Source organism: Ceratotherium simum, chromosome 14 (genome assembly GCF_057802395.1).
Source record: "Ceratotherium simum simum isolate JZ-2026a chromosome 14, ASM5780239v1, whole genome shotgun sequence".
Taxonomy (NCBI): domain Eukaryota; kingdom Metazoa; phylum Chordata; class Mammalia; order Perissodactyla; family Rhinocerotidae; genus Ceratotherium; species Ceratotherium simum.
In genome coordinates, this window is record NC_141913.1 from 5,920,578 (window position 1) to 5,938,244 (window position 17,667).

The 17,667-nt window shown below is 39.2% G+C and overlaps 1 long non-coding RNA gene across 1 annotated transcript in view; it reads left to right on the top strand.

The window, feature by feature from the left end:
- LOC147915250 (uncharacterized) overlaps nt 1-14,528 on the top strand; it is an 82,021-nt gene extending 67,493 nt beyond the window's left edge. The window contains exon 3 of the long non-coding RNA XR_015554246.1: nt 14,240-14,528. This is a non-coding gene — a long non-coding RNA (uncharacterized LOC147915250). The remainder of the gene's footprint in view (nt 1-14,239) is intronic.
- The last annotated feature ends 3,139 nt before the right edge of the window (nt 14,529-17,667 follow it).

Below are 17,667 nucleotides of genomic sequence, written 5' to 3' on the forward strand. Positions count from 1 at the left end.
TTGAATATGTCATTCCAATGTCTTCTGGATTTATCATTTCTGATGAGAAATCAGCCATTAATCATGTCTTTTTTGCCTTTTATGTGATGTCATTTTTCTCTCAGTGTGTCAAAATCTCTTTATCTTTCAGCAACTTGTCTATAGTATAAGTAGTTGTGATGGTCTTTTTGTTCATCCTACTTAAGATTCATTCAGCTTGCTGGGTCTATAACTTAAAGTTTTTCACCAAACTTGGGACATTTTTAGTCATTATTTCTCCAAATACCTTTCTTACTCATTTTCTTTGCCCTCTCCTACTGGGTCCTCAATTACATGGATATTGGGATTACATTTTCCCACAGATTTCTGAAGCTCTACCCACTTTTCTCATTGTTTTTCAGATTGGATAATTTCTATTAATCTATCTTCATGTTGTAGACTCTTCTGCCATCTCAATTCTACTTTGGGGTCAATTTAGCAAATTTGTCATTTAAGTTATTTCATTTTTCAGCAGTAGATTTTCCATTTAATTCTGTTTCATAGTTCCCATATTTTTGTTGATGTTCCCTATTTTTTCAATTATTATTAGCATATTTTCTTTTAATTCTTTGAACATACTTTTCCTTTACTTATGACAATATTTATAATAGCTATTTTGAAAGCTTTATCTGCTAACTCAAACATTTGGGCTCAGTTGGAGTTGGTTATCATTGTCTACTTTTTCTGCCTATGTAAGGGTTACACTTTCCTAGTTCATTGAAAATCTAGTGACTTTTTTGTTGAAAATTGGATATTGTAGATATCCACATGAAATTCAAATTTAATTCTGATTCAGTCACTTGGATTCTATTGTTGGTTTGACAGGGGCTTAGTTCACATGAATGATGTCCAGCTGGTTGGTTACACTGCTCTCTGAGTCTCCCTAATGTCTTCCACTGAGATAGGAGACAGAATGAATCTCTATAAATTTTGTAAAAATATCCTTGTCTGGCTTACTTATGATTCTTTCAGGTAAAAGCTCTGGGTATTAGCAAGAAGTAATTGGGGGGGGAAATGAAGTTAAAGCTACTGGGGTGGGCAAACCAATTTTATATCAGTGGAGGAAGAACAATCCTGGCACCTGAGGAAGAAATACTTAAGATCCTGGAGATGTGAAGATGGAGATACAATTAATGATCTCTTAGTCTTCTATATCTAGCACTAAAATTTGATAAAATAAGTATATTGTCCACCCAAATCAAATAGCAGTTGTAGCTGGCAGTCTTACTCCTGCTGGGTTTATAATCCCATCCACATGCTACAAAAACAGAAAAATTTATGACAATGTGGCCAATCCTGAACTCTTCTGCCATATCGGATGCTATTGATAGAAGCTCCCAAATATAGATCCCTCTTGTATGTGTACAAACACATGGAGCAGCACAACCTTGTTTCAATATGACTGATATAAATTCATATGCTTATCCTAACACTCAAGTGGCCTTAGGGTTATGCCATGTACAATGGTCAAAGCTCACTGCCCATGTAGCTTAATCAAACCGATGTCTTGAAGATCCATATCAAATTTAACAACAAATTCTGGCAGACAGAAGGGAAGATGCTGTAGAATCGAAGGATGGATTACAGAGAGAGCAGTCCTCATTGGTCTCTTATGCTCTTCCATGTCTTGCAAGGCCAAGATTGCAAGGCCTTGCTCACTCTTTACCCAGGCCATATGTCAGGATCAGGATTGTAGTCAGAAACCTTGAGGGATAAGGTAATGTCTCCCTTTGAGACAAAGAACAGGCTCACTTACACCTCACTGCAAAAGTCATTAATTCCCAAATGACTGTAAGAGCATCATGGCAGAGTGACTTGTTCCCTTAGTCTCTCCCCTTTTAGTTAAAACTAAATGGACATTCATTAACCAGCAGAGGACTCCCTGCACAGCACAGCAGGCCATCTGAGAGATCCACACAGCTATACATCTGAAGGTGGATGGACGGGATTGCCGGGAGATAGTGGAACTAGGGGAGCACATGGCAGCAAAACAGGTCGTGGATCCTCACACAGTGGCTGGTGCAACTATAAGAGGAGGCAGGGACAGCCCAGCCTGTGCAAATGCTTTTGGAGTTGCAGCCCAGCCCACAGGAGTCCCCACTGTGCCATGGTGGACCCACCAGTGGGAATGCTGTATACCAAGTGGTGGTGGCTCAGCCCCCATGAAGGTGCCCGCCTGCTAAGCACAGTGCAGGCAAGAAGGTGCCCTGCCTGCTCAGAAGGCACCCCCACCCATGGACCACAGCAACCTGTGGGACCCACCAAGTGGCAGCTCACGCCCTACCTGGGCACTCCTCCCCCAATGCAGTGCAGGCTAGAAGGCACCCTGCCTACTCAGAAGGTGCCCTGCCCATGGAGAACATAAGTCCACGAGACCCACTGAGTGACGGCTCAGCTCCCATGTAGGCATCCCTCCTGCCTAGCATGCAGCAGCTCAGCCAATCCCCTACTGAACACAGAGGCCCCCACCTAGGGTGCCTGTTCTGCCTGCTCAGTGCAGAGGCCCTGCTCATGTGACTGCAACATGCATGGTGGCTGTGGCCAGCCTGGGCAAATGCAGAGTAGCTCTACCTGCACAACTTACAATAGATGGGGTGGGGTCAGAAAACATAGCTCCTGCTCCCCTCTAGTGGTGGCAGGTAGAATCTGTGACCTGATATTACCACAAATGCGCCAGCAAAGGATCAATTCATCAAACACCATGAATAACTACAATAATACTTCAGAGAAAAAGGAAAATGACAAGTCTCCAGAAATCAATCCTGAAGTCACAGAAATTTACAATCTAAATGACAGAGAATTCAAAATAGTTGTCATAAAGAAACTCAATGAGTTACAACAAAACTCAGAAAGACAGTTCAATGAGCTCAGGAATAAAATTAATGAGCAGAAGGAATAATTCACCAAAGAGATTGAAACTCTTAAAAAACCAAACAGAAATTATGGATATGAAGAACACAATTAATGAGATAAAAAATAATCTAGAAACCATAACAAATAGAGCTGACGTTATGGAGGACAGAATTAGTGAATTAGAGGACAGAAATATAGAAATGCTTCAGGTAGAGGAACAGAGAGAACTAAAATTTTTTTAAAAACGACGTTCTTTGAGAAATATCTGACTCAATTAGGAAAAGTAAATAAGGATTATAGATATTCCAGAGGGAGAGGGGTTGGAGAAAGGAACAGAGAGCTTGTTCAAAGAAATAACACCTGAGAACTTCCCAAACCTGGGGAAGCAACTGGGCTTACAAGTACATGAAGCCAATAGAACTCCTAATTACATCAATGCAAAAAGACCTTCTCCAAGGCGTATAATATTAAAACTGGCAAAAGTCAATGACAAAGAAAAAATATTAAGGGCAGCAAGGCAGAAGAAAATAACCTACAAAGGAACCCTTATCAGGCTTTCAGTGGATTTCTCGGCAGAAACCTTTCAGGCTAGGAGAGAATGGAATGATATATTCAAAATACTGAAAGACAAGAACTTTCAGCCAAGAATACTCTATCCAGTGAAACTAACCTTCAGATACAATGGAGAAATAAAAGCTTTCCCAGATAAACAAAAGCTGAGGGAGTTCATCATCACTAGACCACCCTTACAAGAAATGATGAAGGAAGCCCTCCCACCTGAAACAAAAAGGCAAAGATTTACAAAGCTTTGAGCAAGGAGACAAATAGACAGACAAAATCAGAAAATTGCAGCTCTCTATCAGAACAGGTTAGCAAACACTTAATTATAACATAAAAGATAAAGGGTAGGAACACATCAAAAATAACTATAAATAAGCAAGCCCCGATGGCCTAGTGGTTAAAGTTTGGCACTCACCACTTTGGCAACTTGAGTTTGCTTTCTGGTTGTGAAACCACACCACCTGTCTGTCAGTTGCCATACTGTGGTGGTGGCTTACATAGAAGAAATAGAATAACTTACAAGTAGCATATACAACAATGTACTAAAGCTTTGGGGAGGAAAAAAAATGAAAAAAGAGGAAGATTGGCAACAGATGTTAGCTCAGAGTGAATTTTTCCCTACAAAAAAATAAAAAATAGAATAACTATAAACACTTCAATTTAGTCCAAACTCACAACACAAAAAAGAAGAACTTGTGACAACAATAACTCAGAATGGGAAGAGGAAAGGGATAGAACCTACTTAGGCTAATGGAGATAAGAGGCTATCAGAAAATGGACTATCTCATCTATGAGATCTTTTATACAAAACTCATGGTAACCACTAAATGAACAATCAGAATAGAGCCACAAATCCTAAATAATTAGAAAACCATCACAGAAAACCAACAAACTGAAATGGCATTCAGAAATACAAGGGAAGAGAAACAATGGAAATATAGAACGACCAGAAAACAAGAGATAAAATGGCAGTATTAAGCCCTCATATATCAATAATCACTCTAAATGTAAATGGATTGAATCCTCCAATAAAAAGACACAGAGTGGCTGGATGGATTAAAAAACAAGACCCAACAATATGCTGCCTCCAGGAGACCCATCTCAGCGCTAAAGACAAACATAGGCTCAGAGTGAAGGGATGGAAGATGATACTCAAAGAAAATGGCAAGCAAAAGAAAGCCAGTGTTGCCATACTTATGTCAGACAAAGCAGACTTCAAGATAAAAAAGACAATGAGAAACAAAAAGGGACAGTATATAATGATAAAAGGGACATTCCATCAAGAGAAAATAACAGTTATGAATATATATACACGTAACACAGGATCACTAAAGTACATAAAGCAACTATTAACAGACCCAAGAGAGAGAAATTAACAGCAACACTATAATAGTAGGGGACCTCAACACCCCACTTAGGTCAATGGGTAGATCATCAAGACAGAAAGTCAACAAGGAAACCATGGCCTTAAATGAAACACTAGGTCAGATGGACTTAATAGATATATATAGAGAACATTTCATCAGAAAACAGCAGAATACACATTTTTCTCAAGTGCACATGGAACATCCTCAAAAGATAGACCATATGTTGGGAAACAAGGCAAGCCTCAATAAATTTAAGAAGATTGAAATCAAGCATCTTTTCCAACCTCAATGCTATGAAACTAGAAATCAACTACAAGAAAAAAGCTGGGAAATCCACAAATATACAGAGACTAAACAACATGCTTCTGAACAACTGTTGGATCAATGAAGAAATCAAAGGAGAAATCAAAAAATACCTGGAGACAAATGAAAATGGAAGTACAACATACCAACTCTTATGGGATGCAGCAAAAGTGGTGCTAAGAGGGAAATTCGTAGCAATACAGGCTGACCTAAACAAACAAGAAAAATCTCAAATGAGTAGTCTTAAACTACACCTAACAAGACTACAAAAAGAAGAACAAACAAAGCCCAAAGTCAGAAGAAAGAGGGATATAATAAAATTTAGAGCAGAATAAATGAAAGAGGAGCTAAAAAAGGAGTAGAAAGGATCAATGAAACTGAGAGCTGGTTTTTTGAGAAGATAAACAAAATTGACAAACCCTTAGCCAGACTCACTAAGAAAAAAAAAAGAGAGGGCTCAAATAAATAAAATTAGAAATGAAAGTAGAGAAATTACAACAGATACCACAGAAATACAAAGGATTATAAGAGAATACTGTGAAAAACTATATGCCAACGAATTGTGTAACCTAGAAGAAATGGATAAATTCTTAGACTCATACAACCTCCCAAAACTGAATCAAGAAGAAATAGAGAATCTGAATAGACCAACCACAAGTAAAGAAATTGAAGCAGTAATCAAAAACCTCCCAAAACATAAAAGTCAAGGACCAGATGGCTTCTCTGGAGAATTCTACCAAACATTAAAAGAAGATTTAATACCATCCCTCTTAAACTATTCCAAAAAATTGACGAAGATGGAATGCTTCCTATCTCATTCTTTGAGGCCAGAATTACCCTGATACCAAAACCAGACAAGTACAAAACCAAGAAGGAAAATTACAGGCCAACATAGCTGATGAACATAGATGCAAAAATCCACAAAAAAATATTGGCAAATCAGATACAGCAATACATTAAAAGGATCACACACCATGATCAAGTGGAATTTATACCAGGGATGCAAGCATGATATAAATCAACATCCACAAATCAATAAATGTGATATACCACATTAACAAAATGAGGAATAAAAACCACTTGATCATCTCAATAGATGCAGAGAAAGCATTTGACAAGGTCCAACATCCATTTATGATAAAAACTCTCAATAAAATGGGTATAGAAGGAAAGTACCTCAATATAATAAAGTCCATATATGACAGACCCACAGCCAACATCATACTTAATGGTGAAAAACTGAAAGCTATCCCTCTGAGAACAGGAACAAGACAAATGTGCCCACTCATGCCACTCCAATTAAACATAGTACTGGAGGTTTTGGCCAGAGAAATTAGGCGAGAAAAAGAAATAAAAGGGATCCAAATTGGAAAGGAAGAAGTGAAACTCTCACTGTTTGCAGATGATATGGTTCTATATATAGAAAACCCTAAAGAATCCTTCAGAAAACTATTAGAAATAATCAATAAGTACAGCAAAGTTGCAGGGTACAAAATTAACTTTAAAAAATCAGTTGCATTTCTATACACTAATAATGAACTAGCAGAAAAAGAACTCAAGCATACAATCCCATTTACAATCGCAACAAAAAGACTAAAATATCTAGGGACAAATTTAACCAAGGAACTGAAAGACCTATACACTGAAAACTATAAGATATTATTGAAAGAAGTTCAAGAAGACATAAAGAAATGGAAAGATATTCCATGCTCATAGATTAGAAGAATAAATATAGTTCAGATGTCTGTATTACCTAAAGCAATCTACAGATTCAGTGCAATCCCAATCAGAATCCCAATGACATTCTTCATGGAAATAGAACAAAGAATCCTAAAATTTATATGGAACAATGAAAGACCCCAAATAGCCAAAGCAATCCTGAGAAAAAAGAACAAAGCTGGTGGCCTCCCAATCCCTGACTTCAAAATATACTACGAAGGCATGGTAATCAAAACAGCATTGTATTGGCACAAAACGGACACACAGATCAATGGAACAGAATTGAAAGCCCAGAAATAAAACCACACGTCTGTGGAGAGCCAATCTTTGACAAAGGAGCCAAGAACGTACAATGGAGAAAGGAAAGTCTCTTCAACAAATGGTGTTGGGAAAACTGGACAGCCACATGCAGAAGAATGAAAGTAGACCATTATCTTAGACCATACACAAAAATTAACTCAAAATGGATTAAAGACTTGAATGTAAGACCTGAAATCATAAAACTCCTAGAGGATATGAACAGACATTTTTCCAAAGAAGATATACAGATGGTCAATAGCCCCTAATTATTAGGGAAATTAAAATCAAAACTACAATGAGTTATCACCTTATGCCTGTCAGAATGGCTATAATTATCAAAACAAAAAATAAATTTTGGAGAGGATGTGGAGAAAAAGGAACCCTCATACACTGCTGGTGAGAATGCAAACTGGCGCAGCCATTATAGAAAACAGTATGGAGATTTCTCAAAAAATTAATAATAGAAATACTGTACAATCCAGCTATCTCACTCCTGGGTACTTATCCAAAGAACATGAAATCAACAATTCAAAGAGATTTATGCACCCCTATCTATGTTCATTACAGTATTATTCACAATAGCCAAGACTTAGAAGCAACCCCAGTACCCATCAACTGATGAGTGGATAAAGAAGATGTGGTATATATATACAATGGAATACTACTCAGCTATAAAAAAAGACAAAAATTCTCCCATTTGCAACAACATGGATGGACCTTAAGATAATACCCTCAAGGCAAAATAAGCCAGACAGAGAAAGACAAACACCATATGATTTCACTCGTATGTGGAAAATAAACCAACTCATGGATAAAGAGAACAGATTAGTGGTTACCAGAGGGGAAGGTGGGTGGGGCGGGGGGCAAAAGGGGTAAAGGGGCATATATGTATAGTGACAAATAATAATTAGACTATTGGTGGTGAGCACGATGCAGTCTATACAGAAGCTGATATATAATAATGTATACTTGAAATTACACAATGTTATAAACCATTATGACCTCATTAAATAATTGAAAAAATAAACAAACAAATAAATAAATAAAGACTATAGGAGACTCTAAAACAAATGTCATTAATTTCCTAGGCTCAGAGTTCCTCAGCTGCAGTGCACTAGCACATACATGTTTAGAATCCCAGAAGGACAAGAGAAAGACAAAATGGGGCAGAAGGAATACTAGAAAAAATATTGGCTGAGAATTTTCTGAAGTTAATCATAGACATCAAACCACAGACTCAAGAATCTCAGAAAATAACAAATGGTAAAAATAACTGAAAAATAAATCCTGGAGATTGACATCAGGCATATTATATTCAAATTTCTGGAAATAAAAGACGGAAAACACTTTGGAGGCAACCAAAGAAAAGGACACATTACATGCAGAGAACAAAGATAAGAATAAGAATTTAAGCAGACTTCTCTTAAGAAATCATGCAAATTTAAAGACAATAGAATTACATCTTTTAAGTACTGAAGAGAAAAAAAGCAGTTAATCCAGAATTCTATACATTTCTTTTAAAAATGAAGGGGAAATAAGGACTTTCTCAAACAAAGAATAATTGTGAGATTTATTGCCAGCAGGTCTACTTTACAAAAAATATTACAGTTCTTCAGGGGGAAGTTGTTCCATATATAGCTGTAAATTTGGTGTGTCCATAGAAGGAGGTAAGTTCAGGATCTTCCTATGTCACCATCTTGAACCAGACCCTAGAAAACTCCTGTTTCTTAACACTTTTGATCACAGACAGATCCCTAAATAATCTGATGAAAGCTATGGACCCTCTCCCAGGAAAACACATACACACACATATGCACAACACTTCACAAACAATTTCTCACGGTTCGTGAAGCCCTTGGAAGCCATCCAGGGCCGTTACAGTGGACCAGTATGAAACCTCTATACTGGGGGACTCAGTGGCAACTTTTCTTCCCAGTACTTTTGGCCACCCCTTTCCGTAGATTTATAATGCTCTTCTCTCTCCTTTCCACCCTTCCAAGCCCAACCTTTCCCAGCCTTTCTCCAAACCTGTCTAAAAACTCCACCCTGAAATGATCTGCCCCTCTCCAGAAACCATTATCCGCACAATGCATGTGGCTCTAGGACCATCAAAAGAACTCCCTGTTTTTCTTGTCAAGGACTTAATATTGTCTCCAGAGCACAAATTTTCCCCAAAATAGGTTCTCAATTTTGTAATCTGTTTATATTATTTGGCTTAATTCCCCAGGTATAACTTGTAGACGTTGGTCTTTTTATATCCTTTTTCAACCAGTAAACTCTCTTAAACTAGCATGCCTCCTCTAAGGTTATCTTTTTTTAACTGACATTACACGTGTACTGTAGAACATGGTCCTAAACTTTGATTGCTCTGGGAAAATGTTCCTGGGACTCATCACAAAAATAGCCTTCAGGAGGAAAATTGAAACAACTGGGTAGGGACTGACATCTCTTTTAACATAACAGAGGTGAGCATTGCCTTTAACTGAAATGCATCCTATTTTTCTTATATTTTTGCTTTCTCTATATTGAAAAAACTGAGGCACACAGATATTTCCTCTTAGTCCCATAACATATCTCTGAAGCGCAAACTGAATTGAAAGTGGGCAGCTGTGCCCTTTCAGAGCTTCTGGATTCTAAAATGCTACTAAGTAAAAACAATACAAAATGTCAAATGCCAAGAAGTGGACAGCAACACCTAGGGAACTGCTTCCTTAATATGTGAAGAGAATAAAAGGCCTGAGTAGTCCTAAAGATCTAAATATCTGACAAGAAGAGAGAAAGTAATTACTTAGGGACATAAAATCACCAGGAAGGAAGGAAGTCTTACTAGCCAATGGAATGTAAAGCCAGATGCGAAACGGAAGAGAAGATGTTAACCACTAGGATTGATTCCTCGTTGTTAAACAATCAGCATCTGACCATGAGGGCAAATGTCAGAAAGAGGAAGACGAATGCACTGTAGTGATTTTTCAGTAGGGAGAAGGCAGGAATGTTTTCCTGGCAACAAGGAAAAGAACATTTGAGAAACTTGAAGTTATTGCTATTTTATTCTGGCAAGCCTCATTCTGTTTGGGGACCAGGAGATTTGTCACCAACATTTGTCAAGAGCCCCAATATCCTACGTGTGTGAGCCTGGGGATAAACTAAAGGTAAAAATAAGAGCCACCACCTCTCAAAAGTTGGCTGAGCTGTAGCAGATGCTCAGCACTCTGTAAGAGGTCACATAAGGACAGAGAGGGAGAGATAGGACTTCTGGAGTAAGTGGATTAAGATGGGTCTGAATGTGAATCTCATTTCTATGACTTGCCAGCTGTTGACTTGGGGGAAATTACTTGAGCTGTTAAAGCCTCAGTTTTCTTGTGTGTAAAAATGAAGATAATAATAACTACCTCACAGGATTGTTATGAGTGTCAAATGAAATAAGACATGCAAAGCACTTAGCTCAATGCCAAGGACATAGCACGGGCTCCGATACTTAGGATACTATTACTTAGGCACATTATCTCATGTAACCTTCACCCTTCACATGCAGTGGTACAAAGGAATTAGACTCTTGCACAGGGACATCAGCTCACTACATCGCTCGAGAGATGCAGGGTAGTGTACTAAAGAACCTGAAATGGGTTCCAGCAAAGGATTGAAGACAAGTACACAGACAGCTATGATGGCTGCACGTCTCTATTGAGCAGCAATCCCCACCCCGGGGTGGTCCCGAACCCCAGGGTAGATGATAAGTTCCATAGAATGGTACAAACAATGGCTATCGGAGTTCAGAGGAGGGAGGAATTACCTAGGGAAGGAATCGTAACACCTTAGCTTGGCCCTAAGCTGGGGAATTTGAGAGCTGAGGGCAACTGAGACCATTAGGCAGTTTAGAGACAGAAAACGTGAAGGTGGCCTCCAGGCTGACCTCAGTATTTGAGGATAGTAACTAATTAGAATTCTGATTTTAAGATGGAAGTGGTTAGAGAATAAAGGCCTGAGAATTTTGGGAGGCTGAATTTTAGCCAGAACTTACAACATGTGGTACCATCATAAAACAGCTGTTCATACTCATTAACTAGAGGTAGAAAGTGAATCTTGCCTGGTCTACAGGTAAAGCAGAAAAAAAAAAAAAAACATGAAAAAATGGCAGGCTTATACGGAGTAGTAAATTCGACAGGGCAGATTGTAATGATGCAGTGATGCAGTCTGCCTGTTGCCTGCCCACCCATCTATGGTTTGTAGGTTGATTCCTCACACTATGTGGTGAAATAGATTGGGTGCTATAAATTGCAGCTGAAGTACATGATGAAGAGGTGGGTGCCTCTGGGGAGGGCAGTAGCTGGAAGTGGGACACACTTAAGGATGCACAGAGGACATCCCCCTTGACTCCTTGGATGATGGCTATGGACAGGACCAGCAGTGAATGGAGAAGATCCACTCATCAGGCTAGTTTTGCCTCTAGAATAACTAACACTTAGGGAGTCATATTTTGCAAGGAATCTCCACAGGCGTCATTCTGTTTATTCTTCTTCTAATCCCTGCTAATGTGCCAACCACAGCCTGTCCTTCCTGCCATTTGTGGTCTGAAACATAACCTCGTTATGATCAAAGTCTCAGGCCCAAAGTTATGACTCCTGCCCTGGCCCCAGGGTGATGGAATTTGGGGAGGGGAGATGGTGGGAAGAAAGAAGAGTCTGAGAACAATGCCAGTGACCAAGGGAGATCGTCTTCCACCATCCTGCAAGGAAGGCTCAAACCAGAGAAGTCCCCACTGAGGGAGTGATGAGAAGACAGCCTGATGTGTGAGTTACTGGAACTCCCTAAAACACCTGAGCCCCGTTAGGCCAAGAAGGACTCCCTCAGCCAGATTCACCCCCATGAGGAAGGTGTTCAGCTGCAGCAAATGAAACAATTGGCTGCTAGTTTCTATTGAGCAGCAAGGCACATTACAAGCTAATTCTGGTGCAGTCTTAAATCCCAGCCCCAGACCCTGTCTTGCCCTTTAATGGACCCTGACTTCTGATCATCCACCATGATTTAGTCCACTTTGCCCTCAGGACTCCTGCAGGTAGCTATGGCAACCAGTCCTGCTACAAAACCCACCTGGAAACCAGCCCCAACCTCCGCCTTATCAGCAAACCCTTTTTTTTCAATCATGACTCACTGAAGCCCTGCTGATGCCAGCCCCACCCCACTCAGCACACCAGGCTATTTCTTCTGCCCTGTTTCGCACTGGCTCATCCTCATTGCCTCCAAGGCTAAGACACAATACACCAAAACCCTAAAGCTATTACATTTCCAGGTAAGAATAAAGGATGCTGCCACATGCTACAGTTCATTTGAAAAGCCAATTAAAATTTCTGTCATTAAAGAAAGCTTGTCAGAGAAGGGTTTGAACCCTAGGATAAGGTCATAAAGAAGCCCAGTGAGACTATAGCTGTCCTAATGTCCGGCCACATGCCAAAAGAGCCACCCAGTCCTCCTCAGACCGCGAGGGGCTACAAATGTGCGTCCCAGTTTTCACCAAGTGGTGTCTGGAAAGGAGACAAGATGAATAAGTAGAAAATTAGGTCAAGCTGAGAGAGGGGCAAGATATTCTACTTAAGCATATCCAGGATGCCACAAATAAAGCACAGGAAACATTATATAAAGAGAAACCAGTGAAAAGCAGAAGAGAGCAAAAGCAGCCTACCTGTACAACAGTGCTGGAAGCCTGTCAGAGTGCTGGAATTAGTCATCAAAGGTAAGACGGAAACCTCCTCCTCCTACTCCTTGGGAGGCACAACCTCAATAGCTCTTACAGTGTGAAAACTGTGCCATCCCTTCCATCTCCGTATATAAGATTTATTCATTTTTTATTCAACAAAAATATTTTGAGGGGCTGGCCTGGTGACATAGCGGTTAAGTTCACGCGCTCCGCTTCAGCGGCCTGGAGTTCGCAGGTTGGGATCCCGGGCCTGGACGGACGCACCACTTGTCAAGCCATGCTGTGGCGGTGTCCCATATAAAGTAGAGGAAGATGGGCATGGATGTTAGCCCAGGGCCAGTCTTCCTCAGCAAAAAGAGGAGGATGGGCATTGGATGTTAGCTCAGGGCTGATCTTCCTCACAAAAAAAAAAATGTTTTGAGTAGCTACTGTGTGTAGTGCACTGAGCTTAGGCACTATTATTAAATATATGCGTATTAGACATAAGATTTAATATACATATATGTACTGTTAAATGTGTATGTAAATCATTTGTCATTATCATACAAACATTTACAGTAAATTTTTGTGTGAGTTACTTTGTGAAATAAAATTGTTTATTAACTAATCCTTCCACATGCTTACAACACAAGGACAAATAATGTTCATAACAATGATCTTATAGCACAATAATTTTAATATATTATATCTATTATGTATTAGTCTGCTCAGGCTGCCATAGCAAAATACCACAGACTGAGTGGCTCAAACAACAGAAATATATTTTCTCACAATTCTGGAGGCTAGAAGTCCAAGATCAAGGTGCCGTCAGGGTTGGTTTCTGGTGAGACCTATTCCTGGCTTGTAGATGGCTGCCTTCTCATTGTGTCTTCACATGCCCTTTCCTCTATGTGAATGGGGAGAAAGAGGGATCTTTGGTGTCTCTTCCTTTTCTTATTAGGACACCCAGTCACATTGCGGGGGGTTAGCACTTCAAAATGTGAATGGGGGGGGAGAAACAATTCAGTCCATAACATATTATAATACAAAGAAAGGCATAATCCATTCTATACATAGCATCTATGGGAAGGAAATTAACATCATGGATGTGCCATTTGTAAGATAGATTTAATTATGGCCAACTTATCTAAGGTGATAAAATTAGTAACCAGAGAACTAGTGACCAAACATAGATCTGACTCCAAAATGTATGTCATTTTTACTACACAAACTGAGATAGATTTATTGTAAAAATGGTAGCAATTTTTCTGTGCCCTTTGCAGTGTCACTTTGAAGCTCTTCTTATCAGTAAGTGGAGACTATTCCCCCACCCCTTGAATCTCAGTGGTCTTAAGACTTGATTTGGTCGATAGAATGTGGGGGAAGTGATGATGTGCCAGTTTCAAGCATACGGCTAAAGAATCTGACGTGCTTTGCTCCATCTCAGAACTCTGCCATTGCCATGTAAACAAGGCCGAGTTAGCCTGCTGGAAGATAAAAGACAATGTGGAGGGAAGTCATGCTGAGGCCAGCTGAAGCCATCCTAGACCAGCCTGCAGCCAGCCACCCCCAACATCTGAGAAAGCCCAGCCAACATCTGCAGAACTATCTATCTGACTGTGCAAACTCATGATGGAGCCTAGCCAAGACCAGGAGAACTGCTCAGTAATAAATGCTTATTGTTTGAAGACGCTGAGTTTTGGGGTGGTTTGATATGCATTAATAGATAACTGATACACAGGCTATCTTTCGTTGAATTCTAATTCCTTAAGTATTACCACAGGTTTATAGTATATGGTAACTTTCTGTCAACCAGTGTATCTACATAATCATAATCATAATATTGCATTCCCCAACCTCTGGGCATCGGAGACATGATTGTTAGGACTGTTTACACAAGCACAGTGTTTATCTATTGCTAGGATAGTGGGTGTCCAGAAAATAGAATCATCAGTGGGTACAACTTACTCTGACAATGCTTCCTAAAAGTTAGTCTAAATTTTAGTAGGCTTCTAAGTAATGTGTTATAGTCCTGGAGCTGGAAGCCCCACATTCTGGTGCTTTCTCTTTCTCCAGGTCCACCATCAAAAAGTAGCCACAGTAAAGCAGAGATTAATGAGCTACACCACCCAGCCCCACACATTTACGGCTCGTGTGTAGCAGTGGAACATCTGATATCATGGTTCTGTGTGTGCATCACTGTAGAAGTGGGGAGTCACGGACTTGGCATGGGAGAAGAGAACGCGAGTCCAGAAACCCAAGTTGTAATTCTAGTTCCACCTCCACCCAGCTGGATGACCTTGAGCATGTCACTTTAAGTTCTTTGAAGCTGATAAACAAAATGGTTGACCAAACTTCCCTATCTCACAGAAGTCCTTTTTGTTGCCTTCTATATTATTCTTGCACAAATAAAAAGGGCAAATATCTGTTGGCTGCTTACAAGGTGTCAGGCACTGTTCTAAGCTCTTTACATAGCCTATTTCCTTTAGTCCTCACAACATCCCTAGGATATCAATACTATCATTCTCATCCCTACATTACAGGTGAGGAAACTGAGGCTTAGAGAACTAAGTAATTTGTCCAAGTTCTCATGAAGACCAAGTTGCACAAATACATTTTTAAACCAATTAGCATGACTCTAGACTCCCAAATTTGCCACTGTATTGTGCTGCCCCTCTCTCCATACTGCCCCTATAAGCTACCCCATAAGCATGTAGGTTGTACCTTGAAGAATTGTTTATCTAATATTTTAAAACATAAGTAGAGGAGACAAGAATAATTAAAAATTTCAGTAAAAAGTCATTTATTTATTAGAGCTGGAGGGGAAATACAGTGAGAAAAGATGATTACTGAACAATGGGATAGCCAGTCCTCAAGTTCTAAAAACAATACCCAAATAATGACCAGCTTTTTTTTTGCTTTTGGCCTTTGCTTTGTCTTAGCAAGTATTTATATGTATTTAAACATCGTTCTTACCGCACATTGGAAAAAAATGATATAATTATAACTCATCAAACAATGAATTCCTTGAGGACAGAGAAATATTGTACCCTGGTAAATAGATCCCCAGTGAGCATTCGTTGAATGAATGATTCTTTAACAATGTTCTTCACTTGACAACGTGGAGATTGTGCAAGTACAACTTTTGTAACACCCTTCTTACTCTCAATCTTCAGGCCTCCAGACCCTCAGCTGGTCTGGGAACTTTCCCTCTTAGGAAATGAATTTACCAAATTTTCATCATCGTTACTGCCACCAGCCTAGCATGAGGCCAGAGTTCTCCCTAATTTCTGGCTTGTGATCCCTGCATTTGATTGCAATTGATGTTTAAGATTTATAAAATTTCCATATTCATGCCTCATTTTTTCTTTTGCTAAAGAGAAAAATTATTAGGAATTTCATGATTGTAAGCTTCTTAAATTGTAAAGGCTTATATTTCAAGCTTTAATACATAAATAGGCATAGTTCCTGCCAAAATGAACATTCTAAATTCTCACTACAGAGTCTGCAGAGGGAAAACAAGTTTTAATCAGAACACTCAGGGCAGTTTGTCCCAGGTGAGTGAGGATAGATAAATTTACTACTGTATGAAAGTGCATGTCCACCCAAACAATTTTTGCCCAGCAGCCCCAGCCACCTCCCTCTCTGACTTGGCAAGAGGCCTGCTTGTGAAATCAAGGACAAAGATCAGATTCACACAAGACAATAGTTCCAAAGATTCTAAATTACACCAAATTGGGATAATTATGATGCCAAATTATTTTCCATTGTCTGAAGGGAGGTAGAGCGTTTGAGGAGAATAAGACAAGAAGGAAACTGGTTATTCCAAGAATTATTCTGCTGTTATTCCAAGAGTTTCATCTGGAAAACTTCATTCATACAAAGCAAGAATCAATGTTTTGTAATGAAGTTAGGGAGGCATACGGAGGAGACGTATTTGGCACCAGGTGCTGAGTGAAAACATCCTCATTCCCAATAATACAAACATGGTAGTTTTCTGCCAAAATGCTCACATTCTTCTGGTGCTGGCCTGAGGGCAGAAGTAGTGAAATGAATCCCCATAAATCTTAGCTGACATCCGGTGGGGATCTTGATTTTTTACTTTCAGCCATATTCACCTGTATAGAGCCAATAGAGACCCCTGTGCTTCCTCATAGTTCAACATTTAATTGATTGAGCCTCGCTGCAGAATTAACTATGAACATAACCAAAATAAACAGATTTAGCTTGCTAAGATTCAATTTTCAACTAGTTCTGTAGAAACATACGCAGTTGAAATAAGAAAAGTGCTCTTTTTCAGTGCTGAGATCCAGAACTCTTAGTTCTGGATCCAATCCTATTGGTCTCTTCCATTCTCTGTGTCTGTGATTTATTCTCAGAAATGACATTATATTTTGTATGTGTTTTCTTTCATATGACAATATTTTCTGTTTTCAAAGATTTTTCCTTTAAAATGGATCACAAGTCTCAAATTGATCAAATTCAGATTTTCTGATTTTATATTCAACATTTAAGATCTCCAAAACATATAATTATTCTGTTCCAAAAACATACTCAAATATGCCCCTACTTGCCTCCATTCTCTTATTGTTTTTAAAACTAGTTCTTTTTGCAATGCCCTGTTAGTCATCAGTGCTTTCCACTTTAAATTCATTGTTGAGAATTTCTAGCAATAGGTGAAATTTTCAGAGAAGAAAATTACTTTTGATGTAGATTATCTGTTACTGCATAAAAAATCATCTCAAAATTTAGTGGCTTAAAACAAGAAGAGTCACTTTCTTGCTCATAGTTTTGCAGTACAAGCAGGATTTGCTTTTTGAGCTATGAGCACCTTTGCTTTTTGCTCTTGTGGCATCGGTTAGAGTCGCTCAGCTG